Raw genomic sequence first — 27271 nt, forward strand, 5'->3', positions numbered from 1 at the left:
TTGCTTTTCTACCAAATATTTCAAGTCATCACTAGTCACCAAATAATATAAAAAAAAAGTCACAGTGAAATTTACATATTCTTTAAATTCAGCATAGGTTATACAAGAGCAGCCTTTGACAAAGGGGGAAATTCCTTGGTTACATTAGGTATACTACATTTTCATCCCCTTTGTATTTGAAGAGTCTTTTTTATCCCTTTTTAGAATTCTTGGGTCCCTGATGCAGCCTAGTGAAAAGAGTGCAGGCTTAAAGTCTGATAGATTTACTTCACTGGAGAGAACTTAAATAAGTACACAAAAGCATTTTCCTCCATATGAAAGTATTCTGGGAGCTCTCCATAAAAATCCCATTTATATTTGTCACTAAAAAACCCTCTAAAATTCAACATTAAAAGTGCCTAATGTTTATTCTTGATAAAAAAGGACTTTTAAAATGAGTGTCTGATTCTCAAATGTGTCCTCCTCCTCAAATGCAAGATTATTTAGAATTCTACCTCAACCAAATAGTTCTTGAGTTTATGTTTTCTTCCTGTGTGCTAAATTGTATGTATGTATGTATGCTAAATTCTTAATATAAACCATGGAGTTTGGTGGCCGGGTTTCTCAAAAATCTCTAGCTATATGATTTATATTTTTCTCCAGATCAGGTGAGGTTTGTTTGTATTGATGGCCACATCTTTTTTAGTATTATTTTATTTTTCTCTAACAGAAATTTTGCTTGTATTGCTACATCAACCAAACCTTTGCACAAATAGATTTTACAGAAATTATTAAACATTAGAAACACTTACAACTGTGCTCTTAAATGTATGATATGATGGACATGCTCTAGGAAATACCTATTATTTTGTTTGGTCACCTATTAAATTCTTTGGTATGTACATTTCTATCTATATAGAGAAAAAGTGAGATGAGCTTCTTACTCAAACATCACTTTCTTCTACAGATGATAATACTTCTACACACTTTTGTGGTCTCTGTAGAACTAACAGATTGCAACATCAAAGGGAAAAATAAAGGGTTAAGTATATTTGATGCTTATTTGGAAGTTTCTGGAAACCAGACACATTCTATTCATAAATGCCACCAAAAACATAACAAAGAAGAGAAAACAAACCCTGGTGTTCGGATATCCTATACACACTGTGGCCATGAACTTCACCCTGCTAGAGGGAAGTACTGGAAAGTCCTTAAGATCTTTCTCACTCTCAGTCAATAGAAGATCTTCTTTATCTTCCATTTATTCTTTTTTTCAAAGTAGATTTATCTATCACATTAAAATTAGGAGGCACGAGTACTATTGATTTATATATTTAGCATAGCTGAGCTCCCACCTACTTGAAAATCCAGCCTTTTTTTCTCCATAAATCTCCTATATTTTACTGAGACTTGTTCTCTTTTTTTAATACATATTTTACTTATTTCATTAAATATTTTCCAATCACATGTAAAGAATTTAACATTTTTTAAATGTAGAGTTCCACATTCTCTCCCTTCTTCCCCACCCCCACTCTTTAAGAAGACAAGCAATATGATATCAATTACACATGTAAAGTCTTTAAAAGCATAATTCCATATTATTCCATGTACACACATAGACACAAACAAGAAAGGTAAGGAAAGTTTTAAAAAATATGCTTCAGTCTGCACTCAGAGTTCAATTCTCTCTCTCAACAGGAAACATTTTTGATCATTGGTCCAATGTAACAGTCTCAAATCATTGTCTTAATCAGAGTAGTTTAATCTTTCACAGCTGATCATCATTACGATATTGATGTTATTGTGTACGTAGTTCTCATGGTTCTGATCACTTCACTTTGCAAAAGTTTGCATTAGTTTATATAATCTTCCTAGGTTTTTTTTCTTCTGATAGCATCTCCTTCATCATTTTTTATAATATAGTAGGATCCCAACACAATTATATACCATATTTTGTTCAGCCATTTCCCAATGGGTGGGCATTCCTTTATTTTCCAGTTCTTTTGTCACTACTAAAATAACAGTTATAAAAATATTTTGTGTATTTTTATAAGATCTTTTCCTCTTTTCTTTGAACTCTTTAGGGCATCAATCTGGTAAAAGTATTGTTGGGTCAAAGTGTATGCACAGTTTTATAGTGTTTGGGACATAGTTTCAAAAAATTTTACAGAATGGTTGGACTAGTTCACAACTCTACCAATAGTGCATTAGTGAGAACTGTTCTCTATTGATTATTTCTTATTTATGATATACATACATATATATATTTGTTTGCTAGATCTGATCTCCATTAGACTATGAGTTCCTTGCATCCTCAAAACTTAGCACAGTAGTAGGAGTTTGTAAATATTTATTGAATGACCTGATCATAAGAAATCAGCAAAATAGAGTATGCATCCATCCTAGTGCTCCTGATCTTCAGTACTGCTTTTACTGGCCAAGATACTTTGTCACATTCCTCTAATGTCCCTTCATTAATTTTATTGAGTTTCGGAACAAATACAACACATGACATAAAATTATGGTCATTATAAAATCACAGGATCAATGACTGTGACATGGAAGAGGGCTTCAAGGCAACCTAGACCAACCTCCTCATTTTATACCTGAAGAAAGTGATGTCAAGAGAGGTTGACTTGTGCACAGAGAGTAAGTAGCAGAATCATGATTTAAACTCAAGTAATCGGACTGAAGTATTTCTATTGCACTATACATGCTATGCATTTCTTAAATTAAGTGCTAAAAATGTATGTCTTAAGCACCCAATAAACATAGAGTATTGTGCCAGGTAGCTGTGGAGATAAGTTTAAATAAGCCTTTATTTGTCTTCATGGAGTTTGTGGTCTAGTTGGAGATAAGGTTTCAATACTTTTTTGTTTGTTTCTGTGTTCATTTGCAAGTGACCTGTAATTTCTTCAGTATAGGGAACTCACAATGTGGGAATTTTTACCACAGATATTAATCTAAAACCTGTTCATAAGAGGGAGATTCTTTAGGAACCTGAGAGGTAAATGACTTGCTCACAGTCACATACCACAATATCCCACAAATAAGAAGAGAATCCAATTTGCCTGATTCTGAGGCTGACTCTCAATACTTTATTGCTTATTTCCAACATAGAAATGATACACAATATTATATCAAGCATCTAGGTGGCACAGTGTTGAATTAGGAGTCAAGGAAACCTGAGTTAAAATCTTCCCACCAACACTTACTATTTCTCTGCTGCTAGGAAACTTTTAAAATGTATTTTAGCCTCATTTTTCTCATTTTAAAATAGGGATAATGAAAGAACCTACTATAAATGTTTACTGTGAGAATCAAATAAGATAATACATAAAAGGTTTTGCAAACCATAAGCACTATATATAATTTTATTATAATTGTTACTTAATTAGATATTAATATAATATTTAAGATGGTTAGAAAACAAAACATTATTTGATATTTGAAAGAAAAGAACTTCAATGAGTAGGAGGAAGAGGGAAAACTTTCATGGTATGGTGGCATTTGAGTATAGCCTTAAAGATTGGTTGAAATTTAATAGGTAATGCTGTGTAAGGAAAAAATTCCAAGCAGTGAACAAAGAAACATAATTGCGATAACATAGGATATGGTGTGAGCCAGAGGGCAGAACATTTTAGTGAGGCTATAGAATATATGAAGGAATATAATATGAGATTCAGTGAAATTCCATTCCGCAAATAGCAATTAAAGACCAATTTCGGATTAGGCTCCACCTGCCCTCACATAAATAACATTTCTCTACATCATTCTCTCTGTGTTCATAGTCTTTTCTCCTTTCATTTCTATAACTGTCAAGTATTTCATAAAGTTACATATAAAATCAAAAGCCTGGATCCTCTAAAAGGTAAATTATATTATAGGTTTGTCCTGTGCTTTTGCAATTTTTTTCTATGGATCTTAAAATTGATGAACTGTCTAATTTAGTGATATTTATTGGCTATGTCCATAACTACCTCTGACCTCCAAAGACAGTACCCTTGCTGAGTGCTTTACAAGAAATAGTTGATTGGTTGTGTTTCACAAATTACTTCCTTTGATTTAAAAATGAAGAAGCACTTTATCCATAAATAGTTTACAGTAATGATAGATTTCATTTCAATTTTATTACTTCATTTCAAGTTATGAATCTGTTGCTAGGAAGAAAGTGCCATTGCGGACATCAAGATACTCTTACCACCTTTTTAGTTTTAGGTTTTTTTTCATAAAATTAATTTAAGGTTCAGTTTCAATATTATGGAAATAGAGGGACAAAGAGAGATTATTATCTAGTTTAAATGGTGGTAAGATTACATGACTTTTCAATGCTATGTTTCCTTAGAATAAGTTCCTCCGTATTAAACAGGAAACTATATTTTCACTAATAGAAGTGGTACCCTTTTGTGTTTTGTTTTTGTTTTGGGGGGTTTTCATGGAAGCATTATTTTTTCCAATTACATGTAAAGATAATTTTCAATATTCATTTTTAATAATATTATCAAGTTTAAAATGTTTTTTCTGCCTTCTTCCTATTCCCACTCTCTCTAAGACAGCAAGCAATTTGATATAGGTTGTACATATGTGATCATATAAACATACTTCCATATTAGTCATGTGAAAGAAGAAACAGAACAACCAAAAATAAACCAAAAAAAATGAAAATAGTGTGCTTTGATCTGCATTCAGACTCTGTAATTCTTTCTCTGGATGTGGATAGTATTTTCCATCATAAGTCTTTTGGAATTGTCTTGGATTATTGTAATAAAGAGAAGAACTTAGTCAATAATACTTGATCATTGCACAAGATGGCTGTTATTGTGTACAATTTTCTCCTCAACTCACTCAGCAGAAATTCTTGAAAGTCTTTAAAAGATTTTTTGAAATCTGCCTGATCATAATTTCTTATAGCACAATAGTATTCCATTATGTTCATATACTACAACTTGTTTAGTCATTCCCCAATTGATGGACATTCCCCCAATTTCCAATTCTTTGCCACCATAGAAAGAGCTGTTATAAATACTTTTGTACATGTCGGTCCTTTTCCTTTTTTATGATATCATTGGGATACAGATCCAGTAGTGGATTAAAAGTTATGCACAGTTTGGTGCTTTTTGGAGATAGTTCTAAATTCTTCTCCAGAATGGTTGGATCAGTTCATAACTCCACCAATAATGCATTAGTGTCCCAGATTTCCCACATTTTCTCCAACATTTACATTTTCCTTTTCCATCATATTAGCCAATTTGATAAATGTTAGGTGGTACTTCAGAGTTGTTTCTCTAATCAGTATTGTTTTAGAGCATTTTTCATATGACTATAGATAACTTTGATTTCTTCATCTGAAAACAAATTTATTGGCATATGGTTGGGCAAAATAGCTTCTAAGGATTACTTTAATTTCCTCTTCATTGGTGGTGACTTCATCCTTTCCGTTTTTTTTTTTTACTGGTAACTTGGTTATCTTCTATATTTTTTTTTATCAAATTGACCAAAAACTTATCTATTTTATTTTTATAAGGCCATCTCTTAATTTTACTTATTAGTTCAAAGGTTTTCTTTATATCAATGTTATTAATTTCTTCTTTGATTTTTGAAATTTCTAAATTGGTATTTAATTGGGGATTTTTATTTATTTTTTCTAACTTTTTAAATTGCATGTTCAATATATCGATCTACTCTTCCTCTATTTTATCCATGTAAGAAATTAGAGATAAAAACTTTCCCCTCAGAACTGCTTTGACTCCATACCTTAAGTTTTTTTATGCTGTCTCATTATTGTCATTCTCTTTGATGAAAGTGCTCCTTATTTCTATGATTTGTTGTTCAACCTGCTCATTCTTTAGAAGTAGTTTATTTAGTTTCCAGTCACTTTTTAATCTATCTTTCTATGTAATTTCTAATTGCATCATGATCAGAAAAGGATGTATATAATATTTCTGCCTTTCTGCATTTGATTGTGAGGTCTTTCTGCCCTAATACATGGTCAAGTTTTATGTAAATCTCATATACCCATTCAATTTTCTCCAGAGGGCTATCATATCTAATTTTTCTAAAATTCTATTCACCTCCTTAACTTCATTCTTGTTTATTTTGTGGTTAGATTAATCTAATTCTGAGAAGGTGAAGTTGAGGTCCCCCCACTAGTATAGCTTTGCTTTTCATTTCTTTGTGGAACTCACAACTTCTCAAAAATGTTTGATGTTATACCACTTGGTGCTTGGTATTTAGTATTGAAATTATTTAGTTTCCTTCTTTGATCTTTTTATTAGATTTTTGTTTTGGTTTCTCTGGGATCAAGATTGCTACCCGTGCTTTTTTTTTTTTTTTTACTTTAGCTGAAGCATAATAACTTCTGCTCCAGCTTCTTACCTTTACTCTGTGTGTCTCTCCTTCAAATGTGTTTCTTGTAAACAATATATTGCAGGATTCTGGTTTTTAGTCTACTCTGCTATTTGTTTTTGTTTAATGCAAAAATTCACCCCATTCACAATCACAGTTTTCATTACTATGTATTTCCCTGCATTTAGCCCCTTTTTATACTTTTCTATCTCCTTTCATCCTGTCCCCACCTTGCCAGCGCTTTGCTTCTGACCATCGCTTCCCTGAATCTATCCTCTGTTCTATGAGCCCCCATCCCTTTTCTTTCCCATTTCTCCTCCTACTTCCATATGGGGTAAGATCTATTTTTCTACCCAACTAATTATGTATATTATTCCCTCTTTCATCAAAATCTTATGAAAGTAAGGGTCAAACAACACTCACCTCCTCCCTTCTTTCCCTCTACTATAATAGGTCTTTTATGACTCTTCACGTGATACAATTTACCCCATTCTACCTCCTAGTTTCCTTTTCTCCCAGTACAACCCATCTCTCAATTATTTTTTTATCATCATGTCAAAGTCAACGTACACCAATATCCTTTGTCTAACTATACTCCTAACTATCCTAATACAGATAGATTTCTTAAGAGTTACAAGTATTGGTGAGAGAATTCCAGGACAATGGCAGAGTAGGTAAAAATAATTCCAAGTTCTCAAAATTTTACTCCACAAAAGTGATAAGATAGAACCTCAACATGAACAAATAATAGTAGGAACAGGCCAATGCTCCTCCTGGGACAATCATAGAAGATCTGAAGAAAAATCCCAGTTGAAAGGTTGGTCCCTGTGAAGAGAAAAAACCTCCAGGGTAAGTCCTAAATCCACATAAGCAACAAGTGGCAAGCCTTGGGGTTAGCCGAGTTGAGAGGCTGCCTCAGCCCCACTCACAAGAATATTTACCCCCAGAATAGTGAGTGAAAATGGGGATCTGAGCCAGGGAAGATCAAGGGAACTTCTGCTGACAAGGAATGCCAGACCCAACTGTGCCGTAGAGTTGTGCTTCGTGGCAAGAAGTAACCAGCACAGAACTAGTGAGTACAGTGAGGAAATACATTAAAGGGAGCTATAGAAGGGTGTTTTGATTAATGGGAGTGGGAGGATAATGGAGGAATCCTTGGAAGGACAAAGGAGGGATTTGTAGAAGGGTGCATGAGGGTACAGGTTAAAGGGGTTATAGAATGGTTTTAGATTTACAGAAATGGGAGGATAAGGGAGAAATTGTTGGAGCGGGGCTAGATTAAGAAATAGAAGGGCAAGGTAGCAGGTAGGTGCAAAGTAGAGGAGTCAGGAAGGAGAGGAAATAAGAGATATGCACAAGCATAAAAACAAAAGTCAGCAGAATTTGTCATCGAAAGTATGTCTTTGCATGTATGTATACATATATACACACATATGTGTCATGCATACATGTGTGTGCATATATATGTATGTATATATCCATGCTTACCTGTAGCCTTCTGCAAGAGTGGGAGGAGAAGATGAACAAAATAAAAAGTATACAACAGAGAAAAATGTTCTCTTATGTTCTTCTGTGAATATGACATGCTTTTTCTTCTTTTGTATTTATTTATAATGTTTCTTTTTCTTTCCTCTATTTTTTAAATTTAAGTTTTAGTATTAAAGTCTAATTTTTTTTTAAAGTTACAAGTAGTATCTTCCTATGTAGGGATGTAAGCAATTTAACTTTATTGAATACCATATTTGTTTGTTTTCTTTCCTCTTCAGCTTTTTATGCTTTTCTTGAGTCTTGTATTTGAAGATCCTATTTCCTGTTCAGCTCTGCTCTTTTCATCATTTTGACTTTTTTATAATTTCCTTACATAACTTTCATTTCTTTTCTCAATTTTTCTTAGACTTCTCTTACTTCATTTAAAAATTTTTTTTCAAGCTTTTCCAAGAGGACACTTTGGACTTGAGATGACTTCATACTCCCCTTTGAAGCTTCACATGTAGACATTTTGACATTGTTGTCCTTTTTTTGAGTTTCCGTTTTGATCTTCCCTGTCACCCTAGTAGCTTTCTATGGTCAGAGCTCTTTTTTGATTTTTACTCTTTTTAAAAAATTTGTGCTTTGCTCCTGGGGCACAGGGGCCAATGTCCTAAGCTTCTTGCACTTGGAGCTAAGGGCCTGGTCACTGGCTATCTGCACCAGGGCTTCTGGGCCTGGCAGCTTGCCCACTGCTCTAAGGTTTCCCTCCAAGTCGAGCCTATTGAACCCTGAGTTCCAGAGACAGAAATTATCCTAGTGCACTGGGGCTGGAGGCCTCACAGCTGGTATGCTGTGCCACTGCCCTGATGAGCCAAAACCAGAGGGCCTTAGTTGCTAATCTGTGCTGTGGCTAAGAAAACCCCATAGGCTTACCTGGATACCACTTGTGCTAGGCTTTGCTCCACTTTTACCCAAGTAAGACAGACATTTCCTGAAATCCTTCTAAGTTACCTTGGATTGGAAAATTGTTTCACTTCATCTTTTTTGTGGATTCTGTTGCTCCAGAATTATTTTAGAGGCTTGATTTAATGTTGCTTCCAAGGGAAACTGGGGAGAGCTGAGGCAACTTACTGACTTTTGTCCACCATTTGGACTTCTCCCCCAGGGTACTGGATATTTTGGGTTATGTACTGCTGGGACTTTATCATAAACTGCGTAAAGTATTTATACTAAGGGAATTCTCTGTGATCAGAGGAAAATAAAGCTAACCAGATACTTCCACTGCTTTAAAAAAAATTCTATCTTGTTGATGTGTGTTTATGCATGTGCCAGCACACATATATCTATGCTTGCCTCAGCAAATTTCTTTAGTTGGTTAGTTGTTTAGAATAGATTACAATGCTATGGAATTCAAAGGTCATCCATTTAACACAGGTGAGTTCTTTGTGATACAGGTGTATGTTTTTGTGCAAATCATTTATCATTATTGAGAAAAAAAGCTATTTCAAGTGATTGATCAAAGAACATATTTCATATATAATTGTATCTAATTAGACCATAAGTAATATGATCATAACTTTATAACTGCAAGGGACTTTAGAGGCTATCTTGAATAATCTTATTTCAAGGATGAGGAAATTGAGTCACAGAACAATTAATTAATTTACTTGAGGCCACATAAGTGGGAAGTTCCAGAGTCATGAATCAAACTTAGGTACTCTCCTCAAAGGCAGTTTTCTTTCCAGTGCAGCTCATTGCCTCCCTATATTTAAACTTTAGAAAAAATATATTTATTTATTTAACATACTTTAATCAACTTATTGTGTGAAAATATATCTGATTACTTTCATTCAGACATTTTAGTAATGCTGTAATACTAGTTGAAATTTCCAAACTTTCTATCTTATATAAATTTTGTAGTTTTGACTTCTATATATTTCATGTAGTTTATAAAAAATGAAAGCTAAGTCTAACAGTGATGATATTATCACTAACCCAGGGCATCAAGAAATGAGTTAATTACTCCCATTGGATCCTGACTTTATCTTTTTAGAAATACCCATCATCCTTTCTTTTTTGTTTAGAAACATCTTATTGCTCAGTGTGTGGTGTTAAATTGACTGAATCTAGGGGCGGCTAGGTGGCGCAGTGAGTAGAGTGCCAGCCCTTAGTTCGGATTTGGCCTCAGACACTTAACACAAAAAAATAGCTATGTGACCTTGGGCAAGTCACTTAACCTCAATTGCCCTCCAAAAAAAAGAAAAAGAAAAAAAGGTAAATTGACCAAATCCTATTGATTACAAATCCTTTTGTGAGCCTTTACCCTTTTACATGAATGTGCATTTACACAGTTTAATTCAACAAACATTTTTAAATGCCTACTATGTGCAAGACACTATGATAGGTGCTGAGGAAGGAAAAGCAAAAAGCAAAACAAAAACAAAACACTCCCTGACTTAAGAAACTTACATTCCATTGGGGAGGGGAGGAGGTATGGTAGGGGGCAAATAACCTGTACATTGATGAGCAAACAAAAAGTATGTAAAAATCATTGAGAGAGGAAAATAATATTAACGGGGCCAGGTCTTCAGTTGTAATTGGAGTTTATTGTTGAATTCATAATATTGCAAGCAAAATATCCAGCTTTATTTTTAATATAATTAATAAACATTTGAATAGTTTTAGGGCCATTTAAATTCTAACATCTTACTTTCAGGAAAGCATTATGGTCATATTTTATATTATAACTAATTGATAGTATTGAAGATCCTTCCAAAAAGTAAATGGATTATATGATTTTGTTAACTTTGACTTGAATTATACCATTATTTGTAAAAACATCATTTATTAATGATTAATATTGACACTAGGGACAACTAGGTGATATGATACAGTAGAGTTCTGGGCCTGGAGTCAGGAAGTCCTCAGTTCAAATCTGTCCTAAAATAGTTAATAACTTATGTGACCCTAGAAAAATCAGTTAACCTTGTTTGTCTCAGTTTCCTCATCTATAAAATGAGCTGAAGAAGGAAATGGCAATCTTCTCCAGTTTCTTTGCCAAGAAAACCCTGTAGGGGTTATGAAGAGTCAGACATGACTGAAATGACTGAAAAATATTGACACTTAAATTAATTCTTGAGAGGGAAGGCAACCCAGAGTCAAAAGATTGTTGGATTTAGATCCCAAGGATAGAGATTCAAATCCCACCTTAGCTACTTGGGGATTTTCTGATGTCAAAAAATGTCATTAAATGTCTTTAGACCTAAATGTGCTCTTCTGTGAAATGAGAAAATCAAATTATTTGGGATGGAAGGATACTTCTGGTGTGAAATCTATGATTTTAAGATTGTCATGTAGTGAGAATGTTAGACTTGGGGTCAGAAATTCTACTTCTACCATTTAGTAACTAGATATTCAAATACGAGTCCTTTAACCTTTCTGAATTTCCTATTCTTCTTCAGGAAAACAAAAACAATTGATGAAATGATTTCAAAAGTTCTTTTCAACTTTAACACTCCATCAATCCATGAATCTTTCTTTTTAACTCTTGTAGGGTGTATCAAAGATGAAGTATAGTGCTTGGTAAATTCTAAGGCACTCTGTAAATTCAAGGTACTAATATTAATAACTAATACTTTAGACTATATATATGTATATATAAATAACAATAAATAAAAATCATTCCTGGTTAGGTTGAGGTTTAGACTAGATGATATCCTAGGATCTAACACCGAGATCCTATAATTTTATGCTGCTCTGATGTCATATTCAGTAAATATCTTAAACATATAATAATATTTTCTCCCATATTTTCCTAAATCCACTATTGAAAAGAGTATGATGTATTAGTAGAACATATAGGAAGCATGAAAATTTGGGTATCAGTTTTATCCAATCCCAATGTGATATCTTTTTTTTTAATGAAAAATTCAGCAGTAATCATAAAAATAAAATTAAAATAATTTAAATATTAAGGCCAGATATAAGACCATAAACACAAAATCTCTTTTCAATTTCTTTTCATAACAAATTATACTAATTTTAACAAATACTCAAAAGCATCAGTGATCATAGTAATTTTGATGTGCCTTATAACAATGCAGATCATAGTCCATTCATGCTTGCCCAGTTTCTGCAATTCATGACCATGTTCTCTTGTAAGTCTACTACAGAGGACCCACCCAGTGTATTAGAGAGGTTCCTTACTTTCTCCTGATAAAACATGGGTGCCAATGGAGCAATTTTGGCTATCCACCTGCCAATGTTTGTTCTTTTTTCTATCATGCATTTCCCTGATTACATTTTATGTTTGTTCATCTTCATAGGCCTTCTTTGGCCTGCTCTCATCTCTCCATTCATTGCCTGCTTTCTGGTATTAAGGTTCTTGTGTTGGAGAATGATGTTTTCCATTTATGTAATCTCTATAATAACAGCACAATGTTCGTATCAAAAAAGATAGCCCTTTGTTTCTAGAAGAAGTTTTGGGTCATTAGCAGGTTTCTTAAGTTAGTCCAGCTCATTTTCCTCCTTTTGTTTTGTTCTTGGCCTAAGTCACTGTCTATTTGTATTTTCTGTGTATAAACAGATAGTGGTATAGAGATAGATTAGATATAGATAATATAAAGACATACTAAATGATAAGTTCTAGGGTGTCTATCCAACTGTATATCATCATCATCTTGTAGATATTCTTCTTCCACTTTTTTTTTCTACCATTAGCTGATTAAGACCTCCACTCCACCTCATGCCATTGGTAAATTTTCTTCCTTCATAAACCTTGTGAATCCATTTTCTACATATTCTCACATTATCACTCTTTATGTACCATCATAGTCTACATGCCTCCAGCACTGATTTTACTGTATGCTCATTGGATCATATGTTCATAGATTCATAATCTTAGAATTGAAAGACCTTTAGAGGTTACTGAGCCCAACACCCTTATTTTATAGATGAAGAAATAAAGGGTCAGAGAAGCCATATGGTTTTTCTGGAGTCACAAAGCAAGTGTCTGAGGTTGTGTTCAAACCCATGTCTCCCTGACCCTGAATGCAATACATTTTCTGCTTCTTTCTCTTGTTTTTTTCTCTTTAGTACCATTTTTATTTCCTCTCTCTGGGATTATGATATTTAATAACCTACTATTATTAATAGTGAATAAAGTTTTTTAATCAAAATCTCTATGTTTTTTTTTTTGCTTTTTTTCCTTGTTTTGTTTCTCCATTTCTATTCTTTAATGACTTTAGGATGACTTTCCTTAGGTCTTTCACCAAGGTCTCTTTAAACTTGCTTTACCCTTTACTAATTCTATATGTTATATGAAGTAACATGGTTCATAAGACAGTATTATCATATTTCTTAAAACTGACCAGATACATTTATATTTTAAATTAATGTTTCTTTTGGATTTCATCCCTCTCCTTTGCCAATAAATCAACTGTTAACTGTCTGAGGTGTTTTTCAGGCCACTTTGTTACTTTCTTTACCTTGTATCATTGCATATATCTTTTCATATTTTTATAATTTTCATGTCATAAGTTATAACAAAAATATTTGATTACACTTGTTTGCTTTAGACATTACCCAAATACTAGACATGTTTTCCAACCAGTTTTTTATTTGCTAATTAATGATACTAGTATAAATATTTTGGTAGAGGTGTTTTATTCCATAGAATTTATCCATTAGTTTAGTTCCTTTGACTTTATCTTCCAAAATGGAATCGTTGAATAAATGAGTTCAGAGACTTCCAGAAGTCATGAACCAGTCCCTAGGGCTTTTGATTTTCCTCCCTAAAACTAGAACTCCAACCCTGGGGCTGTTTCATTGAAAGGTAGGTAAAGGAGTAAAAAAAAATGCACATCTAACTCACTCTATCTAGCCAACCCAGATCAGATAATGTTTCACATGATGATAATGAGTTTTCTACCTGAACCATTTTGCAATCTATCTTGACATGAAGTATGCCACCTTCCTCTGACCCCTCTTCCTTCCTCTTGGCTCTCTGTAACTGCTTCTATAAAGGATATTAAATTGGGTTCTTTATGGATCAAGTCATTATTCTTTTGACTTCTGAGATGAAAACAGTCTCCGTTGACAGAGATTGTCTGCTACCAGCCCACAAACCCCCACCCCTTTTAGAGTGTAAGCACCAGGAGGCAGAGATAACCTCATTTTTTTAAAATTTATTAGGACATCACCGTTTATAGTGAGAATATTTAATAGTTTTCTTTCTTTCCTCACTCCCTCCCTTTCTCTCTTCCTTCCTTCCTTCCTTTCTTCCTTCCTCCTTCCTTCCTTCCTTCCTCCCTCCCTCCTTCCTTCCTTCCTTCCCTCCTTCCTTTCTTCCTTCCTTCCTTCCTTCCTTCCTTCCTTCCTTCCTTCCTTCCTTCCTTCCTTCCTTCCTTCCTTCCTTCCTTCCTTCTTTCCTTTCTTCCTTCCTTCCTTCCCTCCTGTTATATTAAGAAAGATAGAATTAGAATCAAATGAAATGACTTCATATCTTATTCAGATTTACAGGATAATCCCATACATTCACTTAATCTCTCTCTATGTCTCAGTTTCCTTATCTTCCAAAGTAAAGAGAATGGGGAGAAATGATATTAATTTTGCCACCTCAGGATTGTAATGAGGAAAGTGCTTTGGATGTACATTATTATTAAGAATTAGACTTTATTCTGGATCTCCGTGCCCTGGAACTCAAAATAGGAAATTGACCACTTCCACTTTTATTCTTCCACAATAGTCTTCTGCTCCCAGTATAAAAACAGTCATGTCCATTTGCTTTCTGTTACTTACATTTTATATTCAGGGATGCCTTACAGAGCCAAGAATTGAATGGAGATTTTTTTTTTCCAGGGGAGAGGAAGGGAGCTTCAAGTTGATTTAAAATCAAATATACACAAACATTATAAATCTTTCTGATGGTCAATAGACAGGATTAATGTGGAACAGATATGCCTTTTGTACCCTCTCTAACCTATGCAACAAAAGACACATGGGCTGCTTTATTTCAAAATACAATGCATAATAGCTTGTATCAGAATTTCAGATGCCCTTTAGCTCTAAATACAGTGGATTTAATCAGTCTAATGGGAACCTTTGATTTAATATAGATTTTATTTTTAATATTTAAAGATGAATGAGCCATATAGCTGGATTTCAAGAGATGATTCATAAGAAGGAATTTTTCTGCCTTGAAGTCAAAGATAGCCAGTAGGTGGCAGCATGGCAGCTGGATAGGGATTCAATAATCTCCAACTCCTATTTACAGAAAAAAAAAAACACTTCTGAAATTTTGTAAATGGTATTAGGATATCCTATAGTGAATTTCACAGTGTAGGAAAAATATTTTTCAAAAGAACAAAAGCACTATATGGAAAAATTACAATGACAGGTCAACAAAAGCAGAATTTCAAAAGCAAAATGGATTTTTCAATACTCCCTATTACAAGATGAGATGAAAGAGGGCTGGAGGAGGGAAGGTTATCAAGTGTGTTAAACATATGCTTTTCAGAAACATTATTAATAGGTTCAATGGAGCCTATTGTGAAATAGAAGGTAATAAAAGTAAAGGTGGTTTATAAGAATCCAAACAAGATGTGTCCCATTATTGAAATATCCATTTAATCCAACCTAAGCCATCAGATGAAAATTAAGGATCATTTTTATAATTGCATAACTTCAAAGCAGACTCCTCATATTCAGCTTCTTACTGGCTTTCTTTCTGTTCTACAGCTCCAAATATTGTGGAGATCAAATGTGTGTGTGTGTAATTTTCAGCAAATACTTGAGAAAATGCTTATGTCCTTTAATTTATATAGTTCAAATTCCATTAAAACTAATACTGATAAAGGTTTCCAGGCCCCAGTGGAATTATTTGAAGTAATAATCAATAGAACAAAATTATACTATGGCAAACTATTTGAAAATCTCTTTGATTTAAAAATATATGTACAATAGGATTTGACCTAGAAGTGTAGTAATATTACAAATGTATGTAATCATGAAATGTTAAAGCACACAGCTACCTATTGCACATGTACATTTGAGCATATATACACACAATTTCTATTCCACACAAAATCAAAGACAAAATATATCTCCATAGGTGATTCTGATTTTGTTACTGAGTTAACTAGTTGCTAACTTTGATTGATAGATACTAAAATACAGAAATAAAGGGAAATCATATGCACTATTAACGCTTTTAAAATTTTCTATTTATTTCATTAGATATTACCTAACTACATGTAAAATCTATAACAATTATTTTTTTAATTGAGTTTCAAATTTTTCTTTCCCTCCAACATATACCCACTCCTTGAGAAGGCAAGCAATTTGATGACAATTATGAAAATGATGTCATGCAAAGTATATTTCCATATTAACCATGTTGCAAAAGAAAACACAAGCAATACAAATCAATAAACAAAAAAACAGTAAAAAGAAGCGTACTTCAGTCTACATTTGGAGTTTAATGAGTTCTTCCTCTAGTGGTGGATAACATTTTTCATCATGGGTCCTTTGGAATTGTCTTGTATCAGTATCTTGATCAGAGAAGCTTAGTCTTTTACAATTGACCATCTTTTTATTTTTTTTTAATTTTAGACTCAAACACCACAACTCAAATACAGAATAGAGAAAAGCCAAAGAAACATATCATAAACTTAATTATTGACACAAATATAAAGTAAGAAAAAGAAGAATATAATGTACACAGCAGAACATAGGATTGAATCAAAAATATGTAGCAATGAATTTTTGTTCAAGGCCTGTATGATGTTCTATTTGTAGAAAGCTGTCCATCTCTTTTGCTTCCTTGTAAGTTTTCTTTTCTTCTCTGCCATGCACTTTTTCCTTTGTTCTTTTTCTCTCTTCCTCCCCCCCAAAAAAGCTTCAATTAATTGCAGACATATGTATGTACATATATATATACACACACATACATAAATACACATACATACACATATACATACATACATACATATATCATTTCCCTAACAGTTCTAATCCTCTTTTTATGTTTGTGCATATCTCTTATTTCCTATCCCTCTATAGTGCTCTACTTTAATTCTACTCACTACCTTGCCCTCCTCTTACTTAGCTAAGCCCCCCCACCCCCCAAAGATCATTCCCATATCCTCCCAACAGTTTATCATCATAACAATATTACTGTTACTACATAAAATGTTCTCCTTGTTCTGCTCATTTCACTTAGCATCAGTACGTCTAAATCTTTTAGGCTTTTATAAAATCTTTCTGTTCTTCATTCCTCCTAGCAGAATAGTATTATATCACAATAATATAACATAAGTAAATGATGGACATCTCATCAGTTTCTAATTCTTTGCCACCACAAAAAGAGCCACTACAATTTTTTGGATGCAAATAGGTCCTATTGATCTTTTTGTGATAAAGACTTAGTAATATATTTCTGGATCAAATGGTATGCAGTTTTGTAGCCCTTTAGGCATAGTTTCAATTTGATTTCCAGGATGGTCACAGTAGTTCACAACTCTACCAACAATGCAGTAGTTTCCCTATTTTTTCCACATCCCCTCCAGCATTTGCCATTTTCCTTTTTCTGTCATGGTAACCAATCTGACAGATGTAAAGTGGTATCTCAGAATTGTTTTAATTTTCATTTCTCTGATCATTAGTGATTTAGAGCATTTTTTTATTTTCCTATTTATAGCTTTGATTTCTTCTTCTGGGAAAAAATATTCCTATCCTTTGACCATTTATCAACTGTAGAATGATTCTTCTTTTTAATAAATTTGAATCTATTCCCTATATATTTGAGAAACAAGACTTTTGTCAGAGAAACTTGTTGCAAACATGTTTTTCCACTTTATTGTTTTCTTTCAAATTTTGACTGCATTAGTACTGTTTGTGTAAAAGCACTTTTTATTTCATGCAATCAAGATTATCTATTTTACTTACTGTAATCATCTCTAACTTTTATTTGGTCATAAATTATTCCTTTATCCATGTATTTGACAGATACAGTTTTTGCATGATTCCCTACTTTACTTATGAAATTACCATTTATATCTAAATCATTTTATCTATTTTTGACTTTTCTCAGTATATGGTGAGAAAAGTTTGTCTATACCTAATTTATGCCACACTACTTTCAAATTTTCCCAGAAATTTTTCTCAAGTGGTGAGTTCTTATTCCAAAAGTTAGAATCTTTGAATTTATCAAATACTAGATGACTTTATCATTTACTACTGTCTGTCATGTACTCAATCTACACAACCAGTCAACTACTTTATTTCTTAGTCAGTACTAGATTGTTTTGTTGATTATTAATTTTTAATAGAGTTTGAAATCTGATATTGCTTCCTTCATATTACTTCTCATTGATTCCATTGCTATTCTTGAACTTTTATTCTTCCAAATGAATTTTGTTACTATTTTTTTTCTAGTTCTATAAACTAATTCTTTGGTAGTTTTATTGTTATGGCACTAAATAAGCAAGCTAATTTACATAGCATTGTCATTTTTATTATATTGGTTCAGCATACCCATGAGCAATTAATATTTCTCCAATTGTTTAGATCTAAATTTATTTGTGTGAAGAATGTTTTATTATTGTGTTCATATAATCCCTGAGTTGGTTTTGGCAGGCTTAGTGCCAAGTATTTTCTATTTTCTGTAGTCCTTTTTTTTTTAATTTTTAAGCAATCGGGGTTAAGTAACTTGCTCAAGGTTACAAGGCCAGTTATTTCTGGGGGTGGTGCTGAGTGTCTGAGCCCGGGATTTGATCTCCAGGTCGTCCCAACACTGGAGCGGGTGCTCTTACTCGCTCAGCCACCTGGCCGCCCCTAAGCAATTGGGGTTAAGTAACTTGCTCAAGGTTACACGGCCAGGTGTTTCTGGGTGGGTGCTAAGTGTCTGAGCCCGGGATTCGATCTCCAGGTCTTCTCAACACTGGAGCTGGTGCTCTTACTCTCTGTGCTACCTGGCCGCCCCTGCTATCTGTAGTCCTTTTAAATGGAATTTCTCTTTTTATCTTTTCCTGGTTGGTTGTGTTGGTATTTAATGTAAATGGTGATGACTTATATGGGTTTATTATATAACTTCAAGTTTACTGAAGTTGTTAATTGTCTCAAATCATTGTTGGTTTTTTTTTTAGTTTTTCTCTAAGTATAGCATAATAACCCCTTTAAAGAGTGAGAGATATTTTTTCCCCTCATTGCCTTCTCTTATTCTCTTAATTTCTTTTTTTGTCTTATTGATATAACTGTCATTCCTATAACAATATAGAATAACAGTTCTGATAATAGACAGTCTAAATTCCTAATCTTATTGAAAAGTTTACTAGTTTGTATCTGTTACAGTTGTTCATTCTCAATTTTAAATAGACACCATTATTATTTTATGAAAGGTTCCATTGATGCCTTTGCTCCAAAATGTTTTAGAATAGGAACGGATGTTGTATTTTGTCAAAAGCTTTGTCTGCACCTGATGATGTAATCACATATTTTTGTAATTATTATTATTTATATGGTCAATAATGCTGACAGATTTCCTAATATTGAACTAGTACTGTTTTCCTGGTATAAATGCCACCTGATTAGAGTGTAAGGTTGTTGTAATCTCTTTGTTAATATTTTATTTAAAACTTTTGTGTCTGCCAGATAGGTGGTGTAGTGAATAGAGCATCAGCCCTGGAGTCGGGAGGACCTAAGTTCAAATCTGGCCTCAGACACTTAAAACAAAAATTAGCCATGTGACATTGGGCAAGTCACTTAACCCCAATTGCCCTCCAAAAAAAGCAAAAAACAAACAAACAAAAAGCCCTTTTTTGTCAATATTCGTTAAGGAAATTGGTCTATACTTTTCTTTTTTTCCCAGAATGTTTTCCCCAATTTTCTCCCTGGCTTAGGTATCAAACCATATTTGTGTCATAAAAAAGATTTGGTAGGACTCCTTCTTTACATAATTTTTAAAATAGTTTATATGTTAGTGGAAGTAATTGTTCCTCAAACGTTTGTTAGAATTCACTTGTGAATCTGTCTGGTCATGGAGAGATTTTCTTTTTCTTAGCTTTTATTTGGTATTTTATTTTTCTCCAATTACATGTAAAAACAATTCTTAACATTTGTTTTTGTTTTCTTTTTCTTGCTATCTTTCTTTTTTTTCTTTTTTCAAATGCTTTAACTTCTGATTTACATCAATAATTTCCGCCAGATTTTGAGTTACAAATTTGCTCCCCGTTTTTCCCCTACCCACCACCCCAGAATAGCAGGTTCACAGGCTATGCCCTCCTCCAATATGCTCTCTCCCATATCTTCTACCATACCCCCTTAGACTTTTCCAGTAGGGCATGGTGGATATCTATGCTCCAGTGCTGTATATCTTCTTTCCCAATTACATGTAAGATAGCATTAATAATAGTATATATGTATATAAAATTTTAAACATTTGATTTTAAAACTTTGAATTTCAGATTCATTCCTTTCCTCCTTTGTCACCCACCCTTACTGGGAAGATAAGCAGTTCAGGATAGATTGTATAAGTGTGCTAATGCAAAATATTAACAGAGTGGATATATTGTAAAAGACTGACTATATTTCCCTCCCTCCTATCACACCACTCACTTGCTGTATTCTCTACTTTAATCCCATCTTTTTTTTTTTTTAAGCAATTGGGGTTAAGTAACTTGCTCAAGGTTACACGGCCAGTTATTTCTGGGTGTGGTGCTAAGTATCTGAGCCTGGATTTGCTCCCCCAGGTCATCCTGTCACTGGAGCAGGTGCTCATACTCGATGAGCCACCTGGCTGCACCTAAGAAATTGGGGTTAAGGAACTTTCTCAAGGTTACGCAGCCAGGTGTTTCTGGTTGGATGCTAAGTGTCTGAACCCAGATTCGATACCTCAGGTCATCCCAACACTGGGGCCAGCGCTCTTACTCGCTGTGCTACCTGGCCATCCCAATCCCGTCCATTTTCAAAAGTGAGTGCTTGCAACTTCCCTCCCCCTCAGCCTGCTCTCCCTTCCATCATACCCCCTCTCATTCCCTTCCCCCTATTCTCCTGTAGGGTGAGATACCCTATTCAGTGTGTATTTCATTCTATCCCTGAGCTAAATTCAGTGAGAATAAGGTTGACCCATTCCCTTTTGCCTTCCTATTCTTCCCCTCCATTGTATGCATTTTCCTTTGCCTCTTCTTTATGAGATAGTTTACTCCATTCTGTCTCTCTCTATCTCCTCTCATTATATTCCTATCTAACCTCTTAATTTCCCCATTTAAGTATCATCCCTTCCTATTAAACTGGTCCTGTGCCTTCTCTCTATGAATACCTGTAAGCATATATATACACATTCACACATGAATTCATATGCCCATGTACCCTCTGAGATATATATATATAATTTCTATTCCCTTTAACTATTTTCATACTGAGAAAAGTTTCATCAGTTACACTTATTGTTTTTCCATGTAGGAATGTTAATAGTTCAACTTTGATCAGTGTCTTAGGATTTCTTTTCCCTGTTTACCTTCTCAAGCTTCTCTTGCTTCTTGTATCTGGATGTCAAATTTTCTATTCAATTCTGGTTTTTACATTAAGAATGCTTGAAAGTCCTCTATTAAACTGAATGACCATATTTTCCCCTGAAAGATGATACTCAGTTTTGCTGGGCAAGTGATTCTTGGTTTTAATCCCAGCTCCTCTGCCCTCCTGTATATCCTATTCCAGGCCCTTTGATCCCTCAGTGTAGAAGCTGCCAGATCCTGGGTTATCCTGATTGTGTTTCCACAATATTCAAACTGTTACTTCCTGGCTGCTTGTAATATGCTCTCCTTGATCTGGGAATTCCAGAACCTAGCTATAATATTTCTAGGAGTTTTCTTTTTGGGATCTTTATCAGGAGGTGATTGGTGGATTCTTTCATCTTCTATTTTGCCTTCTGGTTCTAAAATATCAGTGCAATTTTCCTTGAGAATTTCTTGGAGGATGATTTCTAGGTTCTTTCCCTGATCGTGGCTTTCAGGTAGTCCAATAATTTTTAAATTATCTCTCCTGGATCTGTTTTCCAGGTCAGTGGTTTTTCCCAAGAGATATTTCACATTGCCTTCTATTCTTTCATTTGTTTGGATCTGTTTAAAATCATCTTCATTTCTCTTAAAGTCACTAGCTTTCTTTTGCTCCAATCTAAATCCGAGGGAACCATTCTCCTCATTGAGCTTTTGAAATTCTTTTTCCATCTAGCGAATTCGGCTTTTTAAGGCATTCCTCACCTCATTGCCTTTTTGAGCCTCTTTTGCCAATTGAGTCAGTCTGTTTATTAAGGTGTGATTTTCCTCAGTCAGGCTGTTGACTCTCATTTCATAATTTTCTTCCATCATTCTCATTCCCCTTCCCAATTTTTCCTCCACTTCTCTTATCTGCTTCTTAAGGTCCTCTATGGCCTGTAATCAGCTCGTATTTTCCTTTGAAGCTTTTGGTACGGGAGTTCTGACTTCACTGTCTTCCTCCTGTTCCATGCTTTGCTCCCCAAAATAGGAGTCTAATGTTGGAGTCTTCTGTTTGTTTTGTTTCCTTTGTCTGGTTATGTCACCCATCAGTCACTTGACCCATGGGCTTTTTGCCACAGTAGAACTATGCTACCAGACAGGGGAGTTTTCATCCCAAACGCTGGGGTTTTCTCAACTGCTGGAAGTATTAGTTGGGTGCCCTCTCTGAGGCCTCCACATGCTCTGACAAGCTGGTCACTCATTCCAGGACCTCCATCCTAGACCACAATCCAGATCCAAGCAGGTTAAAGCAAGAGCGACACCCCTCAGACTGGTAGCTTGGTCCCCCTACATTCTGCAGGCCAGGACATGAAGCTGCCACGTGGTGCTGCCTGTGCCAGGTGTATCAGTGGCTTCTCTCCCTGGGGTCAAAATCTGAAGCACTCCCAACTACTGGTCCCAATGTCCACACTGCACTGACGTTTCACCTTGTCTTTCACATCTATGTTTTGATAAATCTGGAAACGGTCACAGCTGCTGGTCATCTGGAGTCCCTCTGGCCGGCAGCTGGTCAGGCCTGCCCTAGGGCTAAAACCTTGGCCCTCGAGTGGCTGGGGTTGGCTTCCAGAGTTCCACACTGGCCGCTTGCTGAGGGCCTGCTGGACTGTCCTCAGTGGGAGGTTAGCTTCTCTGTATCATTTTGTGGGTTCTGCAGTTTAGAGTCCCCTTTTTACGTGGATTGGGGAAGGTGGAAGCCAGACCTGCAGGGAGGTCCTACTTCTACTCCATCATCTTGACTCTGCCTTAACATTTGTTTTTGAATCTTTGAGCTCCAAATTCTCTCTTTTGCTCCCTACCCATCCCAAACTGAGAAGTCAAGCAATTCATATACTTGTGTTAGTTATGTTAAACCTATCCATAATAGTATGTCATGAAAGAAGGCATAGTTAATGACACCAAAAAATACTCAAGAAAAATAAAGTTTAAAAATGTACTTCAATCTATATTCAGACAAGATAAGTTCTTTCCCTTGGAATGGATAACATATTTCATAAGTCCCTAAGAGCTGTCTTGATAATTGTTGTGCCTCTTTTTCCATTTGGTCAATTGTCTTTTTTAAGGTGTTATTTTCTTCAGTATTTTTTGTTCCTTTTTCTTTTGGTTTGTTTGTTTTTTGCCTTTTGGAGGGCAATTGGGGTTAAGTAACTTGCCCAAGGTCACATGGCTAGTTTTTTTTTTTGTGTGTGGATGTTAAGTGTTTGAGGCCGGAACCGAACTCATGTCCTCCTGATTCTGGGGCCAGTGCTTTACTCACTGTGCCACCTAGCCACCCCCCTTTTTCTTTTGTTTTTAACCAAATTGTTATTTGTCATTTCATATTTTTTCTTTACCTAATTTTTCTTCTACCACTCTTATTTGATTTTGAATTTTTTTTAACTCAGAAATTCTTGTTGGGCTTATATCTAATTCACATTTTTCTTTGAGGCTTTGTCTGAGACTCTTTTGATTTCTATGCCTTATTATGACTTTGTTTCTTGATCTTACCTGTCACCATAGTAGGTTTATATGGTCAGGTTCTTTTTTGTTGTTGTTGCTGTTTATTTTTCCACCCTATTTGTTTATTTGCAACTTTATGTTTATATTTGTCTCTGTTGTCTAGTAGGAGGGGCTTTGTCTCAAGCTTCAGGCTTTTTCACACTTCTGTTGTCAGAATTAGTTCCGGGGCTTGGGAATATTTTAATGCTTCCAAGGAAATGTGATCTCATGATAAGTGTGGTCACTGCTCTCTTGGTCCTTACCCATGAAGAACCCCTGATCCCTTGAGATTGCAATCAGTACTGATCCTCATGGTCCCTCATCCCTTGTGTCCAAAAATGATATTATTCCTCAATGTTTCCACTACCTCTTTCCCAAAATTGCATCTTGAATTATGTCCCAGAAATTAATATAGGTAATGGATTTTTTAAAAAGCATCTGATCCTTTGTCCAGTGCTAGTGCAGGAGAACAAGTTGCCAGGACTCCTCACTATCTCTGGTTTTAGAGTTCTCGAAGCCACAGTAGCTTCTGTCTCTACTACCTACTAACACTAGTGTTTCATCCGCATGGGCTCTGGGCCAGCCTCCCCGTGCCCCTCATGTCATAAATCTCTCTTTCTGATCTCTTATGTTGTCTTGGACTGGAAAAAATGTAACACTCTGACCTTTTTGTTGGCTCTGCTACTTCACAATTTGATTTCAGGCATTGTCTTAGAGTTGTTTAGAAAAGAATTTTTGGAGAGCTCAGCTTTCTCTACTTACCCTTCTTACCCCCTCCCAATAAGCCAATTAATTCTCTTGAAGCAAATTGATGGGTGTGGAAATAAAACCTTTGCCTGAACAAATAAGTACTCATGGTTAATAAGTACTTCCAAGGTGTTACACAAATTAGTGGGATCCTAGCAAGCCAGGGAAATGCCATCAGATGATTAGAAGATGTAGAAAGCAAAAAAATTAATTCAATTTTCTATAAAGAAATTATTTTGCTTTTATGGAATTTGACAAGGGATTTTCTCTCAAAATGAGTATGCCCAGACAGACACTGTCACAGTCTAAATGTAAGTAGACAAAGTTCAATTATATAAGGGAAAAAAAGGGGGAGGGGCAATTTGAGGTATATAAATTAATTTTTTAGTTAATTCAAAAAGAGGTATTTGAAAAACAAAATGTCCTAATAGATACATCCTTTGCATTGGGGCAAGGAAAATGTGTATTCAACCCATACATACTAGCTCTGTTATCCTAGTAAATCATTGTCAGTGCCCCCAGGAAGCTCTCTAAAGCTAACTTTTAATCAATTAATAAAGGAAATTCATCAGGAATGTTTTGTCACTACCAAAGATATCACACATACAGAACAAAAAGAAAGTAGAGAAGCTTAGAAGAGTTCCTTGCACATAGTACATTTTCAAAAAAATATTTGATTAGTGACTAAATGAACAAATATAGATCTCTGCAAAACTAAATAAATTTTGATGGAAAATCTAATAGTAAAGGCAATTAATTTAACCTTTCAATAACTGGTTTTTTTTTAGACAATTTCTGAAGTGCAGTTTTTTTAAAGGGTGATAGGATTTGGAATTTTGACTTCATTGATGTCAGGAATCCCCAAAATTGAAATTTTTTCCTTAAATGGAAACCAGCAATTTCTGTTTAACTTAGTCTTAGAGAATGGACCTCAACACTTAGAAGCAAGAATGTACTAAACCCAGGTCCTAAGTTTGAGACAGTCAATTACTAAATTTTCTATGTTAGAATTTATACTTTGGAATTGGCAAAGTACAAATCAAGGCTTGATTTATTTTTTCTGTTGATTGTCCAGACAAGAATGTGTTGAAGAAAATGTGAATAATGAAAATTAAACTTAAATGTCATGACTTTTTCCCCCCCACAGAGTGAATTGTTGAATATTTACTAGCAGTCTTTTAGTTTAGATTATAATTATTTTCCCAGAATCACACAGCCAATATCTGTCAGGGAGACCTGAAGCCATTTCTTCCTGAATACAGTCTGTCATTTATCCATTGTATGATGCTACCTCACTATATGTCATTGTATGTTAATCTAATCAAATGCTGGACCATATGGAAGAAATGTAGGAGCTAAAGTTCACTCAAAATCTATAATCCTAGTGGAATTCTCTCTTCTTCAATATTGGTTACAAAATCTTGAGTGTCAACTGCTACTGACTGATGGTATGATGATAATCGATTTAGTTAAGTTTTCTGGGCCTCTGTTTCCATATCCGTGAAATCAGAGACAACCATTATGTGTTGTCTAAGAATCGCTCCAACCCTAAAATAGTCCTATCCATTTTCTTCACAACCCAGTGATTGGAATTAGTATTGCAGTCTCATAAATGCCCATTTTCTAGATAAGGCATCCTTGATTTTCCTCTCTAGCAAGATATAAGCTCTTTGCGGAAAGAGACTTTTAATTGTTTTTCTTTTTTTCATTATAAACCTAAGAATTACCAGCAAACATGGACATTTTTTTTTCGTACATTGGCATTTATTATTTGAGCTGAAGGACAGGGTATGAGGGGGGTGGCAGGCAAGCGAGGAGCCAGGGAGGAGAGCTTCTCATCTGTGTCTGTTCCAGATGGGGTTGATCCTGATTTCTGAGGCTTGGTTCAAGGCACACAAGGAAGCACACGCTAAGATGACGTTCCAGGGGTACAAGCTGAGGAAAACAGCGGGGGTGTCCAGAGTTGCAGCCAGAGGTGGGGGCTGGGATTCTCCTTGGATCAGCAACACTGCTTGCTCCCTTTTGAGAACTGAAGCCTAGCGATAAAGTCCCATACCACATATTTCTTATAAAACATTCTTGTAGTTTAAGTCTTGGTGCTAAAGAATTCTTTCATCGCCTCTCTAACTTCTTGTACTTTGCTTCTACTTTCTTTGAATATGCATCCAACTTGTAAGTTGCCTGCTGGAGAGAGGCTACTTGCTCCTTAATTAAAGTGATCTGATCCAGAGAAGGCTGAAGGGCGGCAGATTTCTGGTTTGAGTCCTTTAGTTGTCTACCTGTGTTTACTGCGATATCTTTCATTTTCAGATACTTCAAGCTAGTCAGTTTGTTCATATTTTCCATAAGTTTATACTCTTCCTCTTCACTGGTGGCTGTCAGCTCGCCCATCAGGTAAGTGGCCATTTTGGAGAACATGTCATGGCACAGTCCCTTGACGTCCGCCTCGGCCGTCTCCTCGGCAGTCTCCACCAAGGCATGGTCTCGACCCAGAACCTCCCGCTGGGCTGCAGGGACGCCCTCCACAGTGAATGCCATGCCTGAACCTTCTCAGGCTCTCCACAGGCCTTCCAGAGACTGCGCACATGCTCCGGAGGAGAGTGGCACCTCACCACTTCCCCCCCCCCCCCACCGCGTGTCGAACTGTCCCCCCCCCCCCCCCCCCCCCCCCCCCCCGCCCAACCCACGCTGGCTTTCCTGGTCTAGGAGCCGCCTTCCCTTTA

At 35.2% G+C, this 27271-nt stretch overlaps 1 protein-coding gene and 1 pseudogene across 14 annotated transcripts in view; one reads left to right on the plus strand and one right to left on the minus strand.

The window, feature by feature from the left end:
- PTPRD (protein tyrosine phosphatase receptor type D) overlaps positions 1–27271 on the plus strand; it is a 2782277-nt gene that overhangs the window by 1011044 nt on the left and 1743962 nt on the right. The gene's annotated exons all lie outside the window — the stretch shown is intronic.
- LOC138163063 (biogenesis of lysosome-related organelles complex-1 subunit 2 pseudogene) lies at positions 26661–27086 on the minus strand (annotated as a pseudogene).

This window comes from Petaurus breviceps, unplaced genomic scaffold (genome assembly GCF_028583685.1).
Source record: "Petaurus breviceps papuanus isolate PSGF00001 unplaced genomic scaffold, PetGlider_PUasm1.0 187, whole genome shotgun sequence".
Taxonomy (NCBI): domain Eukaryota; kingdom Metazoa; phylum Chordata; class Mammalia; order Diprotodontia; family Petauridae; genus Petaurus; species Petaurus breviceps.